The sequence below is a fragment of the Oncorhynchus keta genome, chromosome 4 (assembly GCF_023373465.1).
Source record: "Oncorhynchus keta strain PuntledgeMale-10-30-2019 chromosome 4, Oket_V2, whole genome shotgun sequence".
Taxonomy (NCBI): domain Eukaryota; kingdom Metazoa; phylum Chordata; class Actinopteri; order Salmoniformes; family Salmonidae; genus Oncorhynchus; species Oncorhynchus keta.
In genome coordinates, this window is record NC_068424.1 from 59,557,459 (window position 1) to 59,570,238 (window position 12,780).

Sequence of the window (12,780 nt, forward strand, 5' to 3'; positions counted from 1 at the left end):
TGTTATCAAAAGTTTGAATCTATGTCATAAGATAGGAAATACCTGGATCCCAGACCTGTGGTATCCAATACTGGTGTCTGTGTCATCCTTGGTGAATTAACTTTTTTATTCTCTTATTTCCCCATGTACAGCTATCAATATTTGAGTACTTTTAGATAAGTTATCTCCAAATAGTTGGTCAAAACTTTGGAGATTTCATAGTGGAGCCAATGGGTTTAACCAAATATGAATGATTTACTTAAGCGGGTTTACATAAACTATACTTTTACTCTTAATTGTAAGTCACCCTGGATAAGAGTGCCTGCTATATGACTAAAATGTCAAATGTAACTCTTCAGACAAAACTTGGGGATGTTTTCATCCTTCTAATCAAATCCTTGTTTGAGAATTCTAAGGATTGCTAATTTACTGTCAATGTTGCTGTATAACTGAATGTAAAATACACCAGTGTAGGTGTGGTAGAGTAGCTTACTTGCAGTGATCCTAAACAATTTCAGTGAAATAGAACATGCAAATGATTCATGAGACTGTTGGATGTAATTGAGTACTGACGGGAGAGTAAAATAGTTTGATTCACATTTATATACAGTAGATAACAATGTGGTGTATATCAGATAATTGGTCAGGTCTTCAGGACAACACAACCGATTGAATCATCTTCCGTACTTTAAAGGAATTTAAAGGATTTAAAGGAAACTCAATTGTGAGGCACCTGCAGCTTTTCTCTGAACGAGTAGATCTCCCTCGGAAGGGAAAAACAAAATAGCATTTATGAGTTGTAGGTATTTGTCAGTCAAAAATATCATAGCAATCCTTAAATAATGTTGTCTCTATTGAATACTGTTCACTTAAAAGACCACATACAGAAATGGTCTAGCATGTGTGGTTTGAATGGGTTCATTCACAGGCCAGATCATGTCCTTTCATATATCATGCATGGCCCATTTGAACTTTAAATGCATTTGCATCGAATTCCTCAAATGCTGTGGATATAGTTTCATAATAGTTCTAAGAAGTGATATAACAAATGAGAGGTCAGTTATGACCTGAGAACAGGCCCTGTGCAGAAATAGGAGTGTGTGTACAATTGAGTTTAGTGGGTCAAATAAACACTATATGACCAAAAGTATGTGGACACCTGCTCATCTAACATCTCCTTTCAAAATCATGGGCATTAATATGGAGTTGGTCCCCCCTTTGCTGCTGTAACAGCTTCCACTTTTATGGTAAGGCTTTCCACTAAATGTTGGAACATGGCTGCTGGGACTTGCTTACATTCAGCCACGAGAGCATTAGTGAGGTCGGCACTGATGTTGGGCGATTAGGCCTGGCTCGCAGTCGGAGTTCCAATTCATTCTAAAGGTGTTCTATGGGGCTGATGTCAGGGCTCTGTGTAGGCCAGTCAAGTTCTTCCACACCGATTTCATCAAACCATTTCTGTATGGACCTCGCTTTGTGCACGGGGGCATTGCCATTCTGTGTCAGGGAAGGAAGGGCCTTCCCCAACTGTTGCCACAAAGTTGCAAGCACAGGCCTGGGCAATTATTTTCCATGGAGGGCTACATTAGAATATATTTTTGCTATCGTGGGCCAGAATCATATTACATGATTATACATCATGTGTATGACAATTGACAGATATATCTACTGTAAATCACCTCCAGATATGCTACCTATTTTACTTTTTTAACATGCACAAAAATGAACAACATCCATGTTCTCCTTTTGGTAGGTATTTTAATTATTAAACATGCAATGAACTACACAGAGGGAAAAGTACACTGTGCATTCAGCACCACACCACGGACAGAACTCTTGTTAACGGGTATGCGCAAAAACACAGGAAATAGAGATAGCTCAACATTACATTTAAACTACTCAGTCAGTGTGAGGAGTGAAGTCTCTGATGGGCATTGACTAGAGCAGTGAAGTCAGGTTTCGTTTCTGACGTCACTATGCGCAGGATTGCTGAGAGGTGAGAGTCAGTAAGATATGATCTCTGCCTTGACTTGTTATATTTCATCACTGAACATGTCTGTTTACATACATAGGTTGACCCAAACAGGACAAACATATTCTGAGCATGACTAGTTATCTTTGGAATGTTTTGACCATGGAGAGATGCATAGAACCTCGTCAGTGACATTGTTTTGAATAGTTCTCCAATCACTGCATCAGACTGAAGATCGATGAGCTCAAGTTGCAGGTCAGTAGAAGCGTTATTCACATTGAAGGTGAAAGTAGAGGAAACCAACAACATGTCATTTTTCAACACTTTGAAATCCTCAAAACGACAAGAAAACTCACCGTTCAAAGCACGCAGCAGCGATGTATACTCCCGCTGGTCATCCGAGAGGGAACAGACTAGTAGTGTCTCAAGGTGGGTGAGATTGTTGTCTTCTACTTGGCGGGTCAGGAGGAGTAATTTTCCCTTGAAGTCGGCCTTTGACAAGGCTGTACATCTGATGTGCAAAAAGGCACTTTCCTTGTAGTTTGGAATTCAGTTCATTCATGAGGACTATACTTTATCTTGCAGTTGAATGAAATCCATATATTTTCCTTTCATTTGCAAAAACTCAATAATCTCTGACTTCAGGTCCCACACCCTTTTAAGCACATTCCCTAAACTCAGCCATCTCACATTTGTGTGGTAGGGGAGATCTGCATGACTCGACTCTGTCTCTTCCAACAGTGAGACACACTGCCTGTGGTTTAAAGATTTTGTTCTTATGAAGTTTACCACTTTAGTGACTGTATCCACAGCATTGCTCATTTTCAGAACACATTTACAGAGCACACATCCTGATGAATTATGCAACACAGGAAATAATTTTCTGATCTGGGTTCAGCTCAGCTACTTGGATCTTGTATCCTTTTAAAAAGGCCAACGTTTTTTCCTATCAAGTTTGGGCACCCATCCATCAGTGGACTTTTTCTGGTGTTATTGGAGACTTTTGGAGACTGACGTGAAAGCACGTGTCGTTATTACTCTTCTCAATGAGCAGCGGGTGCTGCCGTGGGCCCCACCGCTGTCCCAACGCACTCACAGGCGGCCCAGTCCTCGCTCAGCAGTCCCTCCCAGCTGCAGTCAGAGCAGGAGATGTTCACCCCTCCGCGTCCAGAATGCAACTGATTCGCTCATGCAGGAAGCCGCCGCTGGCTGATCCTGCCCTGATTTACATTTTTAAAAAATGTTTTAACCTGAATTAAGGCCAGACTAGTACATTTTTCAAATTGCCATTGACAGTTTTTTCTAGTGTCTCTTTTTGGTCCATTTAGATTGTTAATGTAGATTGTATACATTTAAAAAAATATATATATGTTATGGTTAAAAATGTTCATGTTTTACTGTGACTTGTTGTAGGCTCCTAAGTGGACCATAAGGTTAAAACCCAAACCAAATTATGAAATATAAAAACAAAATAAAAAACAAAGTAACTCCGTCAGAGTGTCTCTTTTGGGTCACTTTTGCCGGCCCCAAGCCCGTATAAAGGAGGAGGGTTGGAATTGTGACATAAAAAAGAATCGACAGAAGAAAGTTCATTTGTAGTTTACTCACTTTTTTGTTTTTTTACTCACTTTTGGTCTCTCCCACGACGTTATTTCTCTCTCCTATAGCGTCCATCACATTTAAATGCACATGACAAATTATGCAAATTAGGTGATGACGTCATTTAGCGAGTTTTAGGACAGCCAATGGCCATTTTCCTTACTGAGGAGTTGGCAACACTGGACCTAAGACGACAACATAGTATGGTAGCAACACAATATGACAACAACATGGTAGCAACACAACATGGCAGCAGCACAACATGGTAACAGCACAAAACGGTACAGTCGTTGTTGCTCCTAGATGTTTCCACTTCACAATAAAAGCACTTACAGTTGACTGCGGAAGCTCTATCGGGGCAGAAATTTTACAAACTGACTTGTTTTAAAGGTGACATCCTATAAATGTGCCACGTTGAAAGTCACTGAGCTCTTGATTATGGCCATTCTACTGCAAATGTTTGTCTATAGAGATTGCATGGCTGTGTGCTCAATTTTATACACCTGTCAGCAATGGGTGTGGCTGAAATACCCCAATCCACTAGTTTGAAGGGGTGTCCACATACTCATTTATATACAGTGCATTTGGGAAAGTATTCAGACCCCTTCACTTTTTCCACATTTTGATACTTTACAGCCTGTGATGGACATTTTTAAGTTTGTGATTTTCTAATAACCAATTTCTGTTCTATTCATGTGCTTCATAAAATAACCAATTTCTGTGTTCATGCAAGTGACTGATTGAACAAATCCTCACTATTAGTATCTGCAATTTTGCAGTACGCCCATAACCTTGTTTAGAGAAAGGGATATCAGTTTCAGTTTCAAGGTCTCAGCTTAAAGAGAAGAATCGTCGTGTGGTATTGGTCTGTCACATGCATGACCCAGTATTGGTCGTCACATGAATCAAGCAAACATTAATTATGAATGATGAATAAAGTAAATCATACAAATTTAACTTGTATAAGGGAGGGAACTAACCGGACTGCCCCGTTAGAGCTCCTGACAGACGTTCACTACGGTGCATCAAGTTTATTGGAACCTCTCCAGTTAACTGTTAATTCATTTAAGATTGACTTTGAGTGTCCCATGTAAAATAATTTCTACAACATGCCTTTTTCTAAAATGGATTGAAAAAAAAAAATGCTAATCACTCTACACACAATACCCCATACTGACAAAGTGAAAACAGTATTTTGGACATTTTTGCAAATCTATTAAAATATATATTTTTAAACAAATATGTTATTTAAATACATATTCAGACCCTTTTGCTATGAGACTTGAAATTGAGCTCAGGTGCATACTGTTTCCATTGTTCATCTTTGAGATGTTTCTACAACTTCACTGGAGTCCACTTATGGTAAATTCAATTGATTTGACATGATTTGGAAAGTCACAACAAAAACCAAGCCATGAGGTCAAAGGAATTGTTTATAGAGCTCCGAGACAGCATTGGGAAGAGGCACAGATTTGGGGAAGGGTACCAAAAAATGTCTGTAACATTGAAGGTCCCCAAGAACAGAGTCGCCTCCATCATTCTGAAATGGAAGAAGCTTGGAACCACCAAGACTCTTCCTAGAGCTGTCCGCCCGGCCAAACTAAGCAATCGGGGGAGAAGTGCCTTGGTTGGGGTGGTCACCAAGAACCCAAGGGTCATTTTGACAGATCTCCAGAGATCCTCTGTGGAGATGGGATAACCTTCCAGAAGTACAACCATCTCTGCAGCACTCCACCAATCAGGCACTTTATGGTAGAGTGGCCAAACAGAAGTCACTCCTCAGTAAAAGGCACATGACCACATGACCACCCACAGCCATGAGAAACAAGATTCTCTGGTCTGATGAAACACAGATTGAACTTTTTGGCCTGGATGCCACGCATTACGTCTGGAGGAAACCTGTCTCCATTCTTACAGTGAAGCTTGGTGGTGGCATCATCACCTTCCAACAGGGCAACAACCCTAAGCACACAGCCAAGACAACACAGGAGTGGCCTCGGGACAATTCTCTGAATGTCCTTGTGTGGCCCAGTAGAGCCTGGACTCGAACCCAATCGAACATCTCTGGAAAGACTTGAAAATAGCTGAGCAGCGATGCTCCACATCCAAAATGACAGAGCTTGAGAGGATCTGCAGAGAAGAATGTGAGAAACTCCCCAAATACAGCTGTGCCAAGCTTGTAGTGTCTTTAATGAGTCGGACGAGAGGGATTTACTCCAGACATCCAAACGGGCCCTCATCCTTGTCATTCGCAGGAGAAAGAGATGGAGATTTTGCGGAAGGAGATCAGGGTGCCTTGTGAGTTTCCGACGACGAGTGGCTAATCTGCCTTTTCCACCGGTACTATTGGCCAATGTACAATCGATGGATAATAAAGTGGATGAACTAAAAGCACGTATATCCTACCAACAGGACATTCAAACTGTGATATCTTAAGTTTTACCAAGGTGTGGCTGAACGACGACATGAATAACATAGAGCTGGCAGGTAATACACTGTATCGACAGGATAGAACAGCAGCCTGGTAAGACAAAGGGTAGCGGTCTATGTATATTTGTAAACAACAGCTGGTGTACAATGTCTAAGAAATTCTAGAGGTTTTGTTCACTTGAGGTAGAGAATCTCATGATAAACTGTAGACCATACTATCTACCAAGAGAGTTTTCATCTATATTCTTCATAGCTGTCTATTTACCACCACAAACCGATGCTGGCACTAAGACCGCACTCAATTAACTGTATACGGCCATAAGCAGGAAAACAGGAAAACGCTCATCCAGAAGCGGCGCTCCTAGTGGCCAGGGACTTTAATGCAGGGAATCTTAAATCCTTTTTACTTTATTTCTACCAGTATGTTAAATGTGCAATCAGAGGGAAAAACTCTAGACCACCTTTACTCCACACACTGGGACTAAACACCTCCCTCTGCAACTCGATCCTGGACTTCCTGAAGGGCCGACCCCCAGATGGTAGGGGTAGGTAACAACACATCCGCCACATCCTCAAAAAAGGTTCTACAGCTGCACCATCGAGAGCATCCTGACTGGTTGCATCACTGCCTGGTATGGCAACTGCTCGGCCTCTGACTACAAGGCACTACAGAGGGTAGTGCTTACGGCCCAGTACATCACTGGGGCCAAGCTTCCTGCAATCCAGGACCTCTGTACCAGGTGGTGTCAGAGGAAGGCCTTAAAATTGTCAAAGACTCCATTTACCCTAGTCATAGACTGTTCTCCCTGCTACCCCACGGCAAGCGGTACCGGAGTGCCAAGTCTAGGTCCAATAGGCTTCTAAACAGCTTCTACCCCCAAGCCATAAGGCTCCTGAACATCTAATCAAATGGCTTCCCAGACTATTTGCATTGCCCCCCCCCCTCTTTTACGCTGCTGCTACTCTCTGTTATTAACTATGCAGTAACTTTAATGACTATACCTACATGTACGTATTACCTCAATTACCTCGGCTAACCGGTGCCCCCACACATTGACTCTGTACCAGTACTCTTGAATTATTTGTTACTTTTATTTCATTTTTTTTTTTTGGGGGGTATTTGACTTAACTGCATTGTTGCTTAAGGGCTTTGTATAAGTAAGTATTTCACTGTAACCTGTTGTATTCGGTGTGACAAATTAAATTTGATTTGATTTGATACCCAAGAAGACTCGAGGCTGTAATCGCTACCAAAGGTGCTTCAACAAAGTACTGAGTAAAGGGTCTGAATACATATGTAAATGTGATATATATATATATATATATATATATATATATATATATATATATATATATATATATACCTTTGCAAAAATGTTTTTTTTTTAAACTGTTTTTGCTTTGTCATTATTGAGTATTGTTTTAAGATTGATAAGGGGGAAAAACTATTTAATACATTTTAGAATAAGTAACAAAATGTGGAAGAAGTCAAGGGGTCTGTATAGCGTATATCCAGCTATGAAATGTGTCCTACATTCTTTGGTAAGGGAGGAAATGTCACATTCCTAGAGTTAATGACTTACTTACTGTTGAGAAGAACATATTTGTTGTTGTCTTGGGTGTAATTTTCATACTCGTTGTGCGCCCAAACGATTTTGCTGCGGGCCTCGACAGATTGCTTATCTAGAAAGTGGGGCGGTGAATGCCTGCAAAACTGGAAGTGGTAAATAATGGTTGGAGAACAATTCACATACATTCACTCAACATGCCTGCTTTGGTGCTATCACTTTCCCATTGGACATGTGCACAGAGCGCAGGTAAAATGATTCTGACTGACTGAAAATAAAATACATTCAATAAAGTATGGGTTACCACATGTGGGGCCTCCCATGGGTTTAGATATCGGTTGGTGACTCTGTCCTCAAGGCCGGAGCGGAATTCAGCTCTCTACAGGAACAACATGGTCAGAGTTACTTCAAAACTTCTGTTATAACAGTTAAATGGATGGCTGAATAAAAATGTCACAATTGAAGTGGCTTTGTCTTAATACCCATGTAATGCTGTCATCAGAATGAGTGTATGTATGTGTAAGAATAGGGTCATGAGCCGTGACAACTTTGGGAATTGTGACTAGAGTATTGTCTTCTTACAACACTCTGTGCACTGTGCGGCTAATCTACTAAATGTTCATCAAGGTCGCCTAACTCCCTCCTTTATTAATAATCTAATTAACATCCAGCTCACAGGCTTCATTTGGGCTCCACCTTAATTTGCATATTGCTAAGCGGAGTCCTTCTGTTCAGCTGCTGGTGATATTGCATGCCCCATCCCACCCCTCCAATGTAGCAATGTTTGGGGGGTAGGGTGCAGGGAGTAGGCCGGCACAGGTCATTCAAATCGCTTGTACCCATAGGTGACAAAGGGCCAACCCCAATCTAGCGGGGAACGTCGATGAATCTTGCACTGTAGTCTCCAATTCCATCTGGACCTTGTTAGAATCAACATAGTGAAATGTGCCATTCATACATAGTGAACAACACAGAGCCTTAATCTAAAGTAGTACCCTTTAGAGGGCATTTGCCAATGAAAGGGCTGTGTCAAGTATCTGTTATCCACTCACCCCCACAGTTCCTTGTCCTGACCCATCTACATGTCATTGAAATCACAAAATACCAATAAGCATATCATGAAACATCCCCAATGTATAATTAAAAAATAAGCCTAATTATAATTGCACCATGAATAAAATGGAACATACTATAGGTTACACACCATAGCCTACGTAGCTAATAATACATTATTGTTGTAACCTACTTATACAAAATTGTACATTAAACCCAAGAATTACATGACACATACCGGTATAAACCAGACTTTGACCATAGGCTTTTTGGGGGCCTTCCTTGTACCATTGTGCTTATCTCCATTGGAACTTTTAATTTCATACTAGATAGTCTACTAGCAGCCAAATACACAGTTACCGCAGGACGCCCGCGGTCGATATGTGAACCCAGTGTGCGCTGGTGATGAGGTCAGTGGGCTGTTGCAATGCGACACATAGTTTTCACCATGCTTTCAAGACAACTGGGAACTCTTATTTTTACTGTTTATTCATTATACAAAAATATCAACATTTTACATCCCTACATCAAACTGTCTATGTCTAAAATAACAAAAACAGGTATAAACAAGAAAATACTAAATACAGTATATACCAAAAAATGTAAAATAAATATATATTCACACACAAACACACACACACACACACACACACACACACACACACACACACACACACACACACACACACACACACACACACACACACACACACACACACACACACACACACGCGTTCAAAAGTTTGGGGTCACTTAGAAATGTCCTTGTTTCCCATGAAAACATACATGATATTAGAAAATATAGTCAAGACGTTGACAAGGTTATAAATAATTATTTAATTGAAATAATAATTGTGTCCTTCAAACTTTGCTTTCGTCAAAGAATCCTTTGTTTTGCAGCAATTACAGCCTTGTAGACCTTTGACATTCTAGTTGTCAATTTGTTGAGCTAATCTGAAGACATTTCACCCCATGCTTCCTGAAGCACCTCCCACAAGTTGGATTGGCTTGATGGGCACTTCTTATGGTCAAACTGCTCCCACAACAGCTCAACAGCGTTGAGTTCTGGTGACTGTGCTGGCCACTCCATTATGGACAGAATGCCAGCTGACTGCTTCTTCCCTAAATAGTTATTGTATAGTTTGGAGCTGTGCTTTGGGTTATTGTCCTGTTTTAGAAGGAAATTGGCTCCAAATAAGCACTGTCCACTGTCCACTGCCTTCCTTTTTCAAGAACCCTTTTTCCCTATTCAAATCTCCCCCTTTAGCACCACCAAATCACCCCCAGACCATCATCACATTGCCTCCACCATGCTTGACAGATGGCGTCAAGCACTTCTTCAGCATCTTTTCATTTTTCTTCTGCGCCTCACGAATGTTCTTCTTTGTGATCCGAACACCTCAAACTTAGATTAGTCTGTCCATAACACTTTTTTCTAATCTTCCTCTGTCCAGTGTCTGCGTTCTTTTGCCCATCTTAATCTTTTCATTGGCCAGTCTGAGATATGGCCAGTCGCCTCTTCACTGCTGACAATGAGACTGGTGTTTTGCGGGTACTTTAATGAAGCTGCCAGTTGAAGACTTGTGAAGCATCTGCTTCTCAAACTAGACACTCTAATGTACTTGTCCTCTTGCTCAGTTGTGCACTGGGGCCTCCCACTCCTCTTTCTATTCTGGTTAGAGCCAGTTTGTGCTGTTCAGAGCCAGTTTGTGCTGTTCTGTGAAGGAAGTTGTAAGAGATCTTCAGTTTCTTTGCAATTTCTCGCATGGAACAGCCTTCATTTCTCAGAACAAGAATAGATGATGTGTTTCAGAAGAAAGTTCTTTGTTTCTGGCCATTTTGAGCCTGTAATCGAACCCACAAATGCTGATACTCCAGATACTCAACTTGTCTAAAGAAGGCCAGTTTTATTGTTTCTTTAATCAGAACAACAGTTTTCAGCTGTGCTAACATAATTGCAAAAGGGTTTTCTAATGATCAATTAGCATTTTAAAATGATAAACCTGGATTAGCTAACACAACGTGACATTGGAACACAGGAGTGATGGTTGCTGATAATGGGCCTCTGTACGCCTATGAAGATATTCCCTAAACAAATCTGCTGTTTCCATCTACAATAGTCATTTACAACATTAACAATGTCAACATTGCATTTCTGATCAATTTGATGTTATTTTAATGGACAAAAAAATAGCTCTTGTTTCAAAAATCAAGACATTTCTAAGTGAACTCAACCTTGTGAACTGTATTGTATACAGTAAATAACATAAAACACACATACACATACATACATACATATATGTATATATATATATATATATATATATATATATATATATATATATCTGTATATATATATAGTGCCTTGCCATAAAAGTATTCGGCCCCCTTGAACTTTGCGACCTTTTGCCACATTTCAGGCTTCAAACATAAAGATATAAAACTGTATTTTTGTGAAGAATCAACAACAAGTGGGACACAATCATGAAGTGGAACGACATTTATTGGATATTTCAAACTTTTTTAACAAATCAAAAACTGAAAAATTGGGCGTGCAAAATTATTCAATAAAATTACAATTCTATTACAAGTGTATTCACTCAGAAAAAAATTGCATTATAATGATTCATTATGGACATTGTCTTTACAAGAGGATTAAATTCAATCAAAAATATTTGTAATTTTAGTATAGAAATCTGGATTTTTTTCTGTAAAGTATTTGGCAACAAGAATAAAAATGTTCACGATCATTTCAATTGTCTTATCGTTGCAATAGTGACATATATCATTCATGTCAAAAACATGAGTAAGTAAGTATTCTGCAAGGTTTTTCCAAAAATATCTCACAGATTTCCATTCATAGAACAACTGAGTCAGATTTTCACCCCCATTTTTGCAGAAAATGCAGATATCATCAATATCAACAAATTTGGACAACATGGAATTACATGGATTTATCTTATGTAGAATCTTAAAGTGCACATCTGTCACGCCTTGGTCATTGTATTTTGTGTTTTCGTTATATATTTGGTCAGGCCAGGGTGTGACATGGGTTTATATATTGTATTTTCGTATTGGGGTTTGTAGTATTTGGGATTGTGGCTGAGTAGGGGTGTTGTATAGGCTTGGCTGCCTGAGGCGGTTCTCAATCAGAGTCAGGTGATTCTCGTTGTCTCTGATTGGGAACCGTATTTAGGTAGCCTGGGTTTCACTGTGTATTTTGTGGGTGATTGTTCCTGTCTCTGTGTAGTTTCACCAGATAGGCTTTAATTAGGTTTCACGTTCCGTTTTGTTGTTTTGCATTTGTATAGTTATTTCATGTATCGCTCTTCCTTCATTAAAGACATGAGTAACCACCACGCTGCATTTCGGTCCGACTCTCTTTCTACAAACGAAGAACGACGTTACAACATCCTTACATTTGTTGGGTATACAATATTTGTAAGGCATTAACTAAGCTTTTTTCGAGACAATGTCAGTAATAAGCATGTTCCAGAAAATGTTTCAAGTTGGTTCCGTGAACGGAAAATTTGTCTTATTTGTCATAACAAGATTTTGCAAGTAAGCCCACTCTAACGACACAGGGCAAGACCCAGATGCAGACACAGGAGGCAGATGGTTTGAGTCTTTGATATTTATTGAACAATAAGGGGCAGGCAAGAGGCAGGTCGAGGACAGGCAAAATTTCATGAACCAGTTCAGAGTTCCAAATGTTACAGGGCGGTAGGCAGGCTTGAGGTCAGGGCTGGCTGAATGATCAGGCCAGCAAGCTTAGTGTCAAGGCAGGCAAGAGGCCAGAACAGGGAGGAATAGAAAAACCGAGACTAGAAAAAAAAGGAGCTTGGAAAAACACGCTGGTAAGCTTGACATGACAAGAACAACTGGCAACAGACAAACAGAGAACACAGGAATAAATACACTGGGAATTATGGGGAAGATGGTTTACATCTTGAGGGGGTGGAGACAATCACAAAGACAGGTGAAACAGATCCGGGTGTGACACCCACTCCTTCCAAACTGAGTTCTGGATAAGCTCTGTGATCATCACCAAAGCTAGATGAGAATTCATTATTGTAGTTAGACCACTGAGAATGGCTTTGATCACATAAATAAACTCTGAAAAGGTATTGGAAACTCATTCAATGTCATAAATTGTTCAGATGAAAGAATATTACCCCT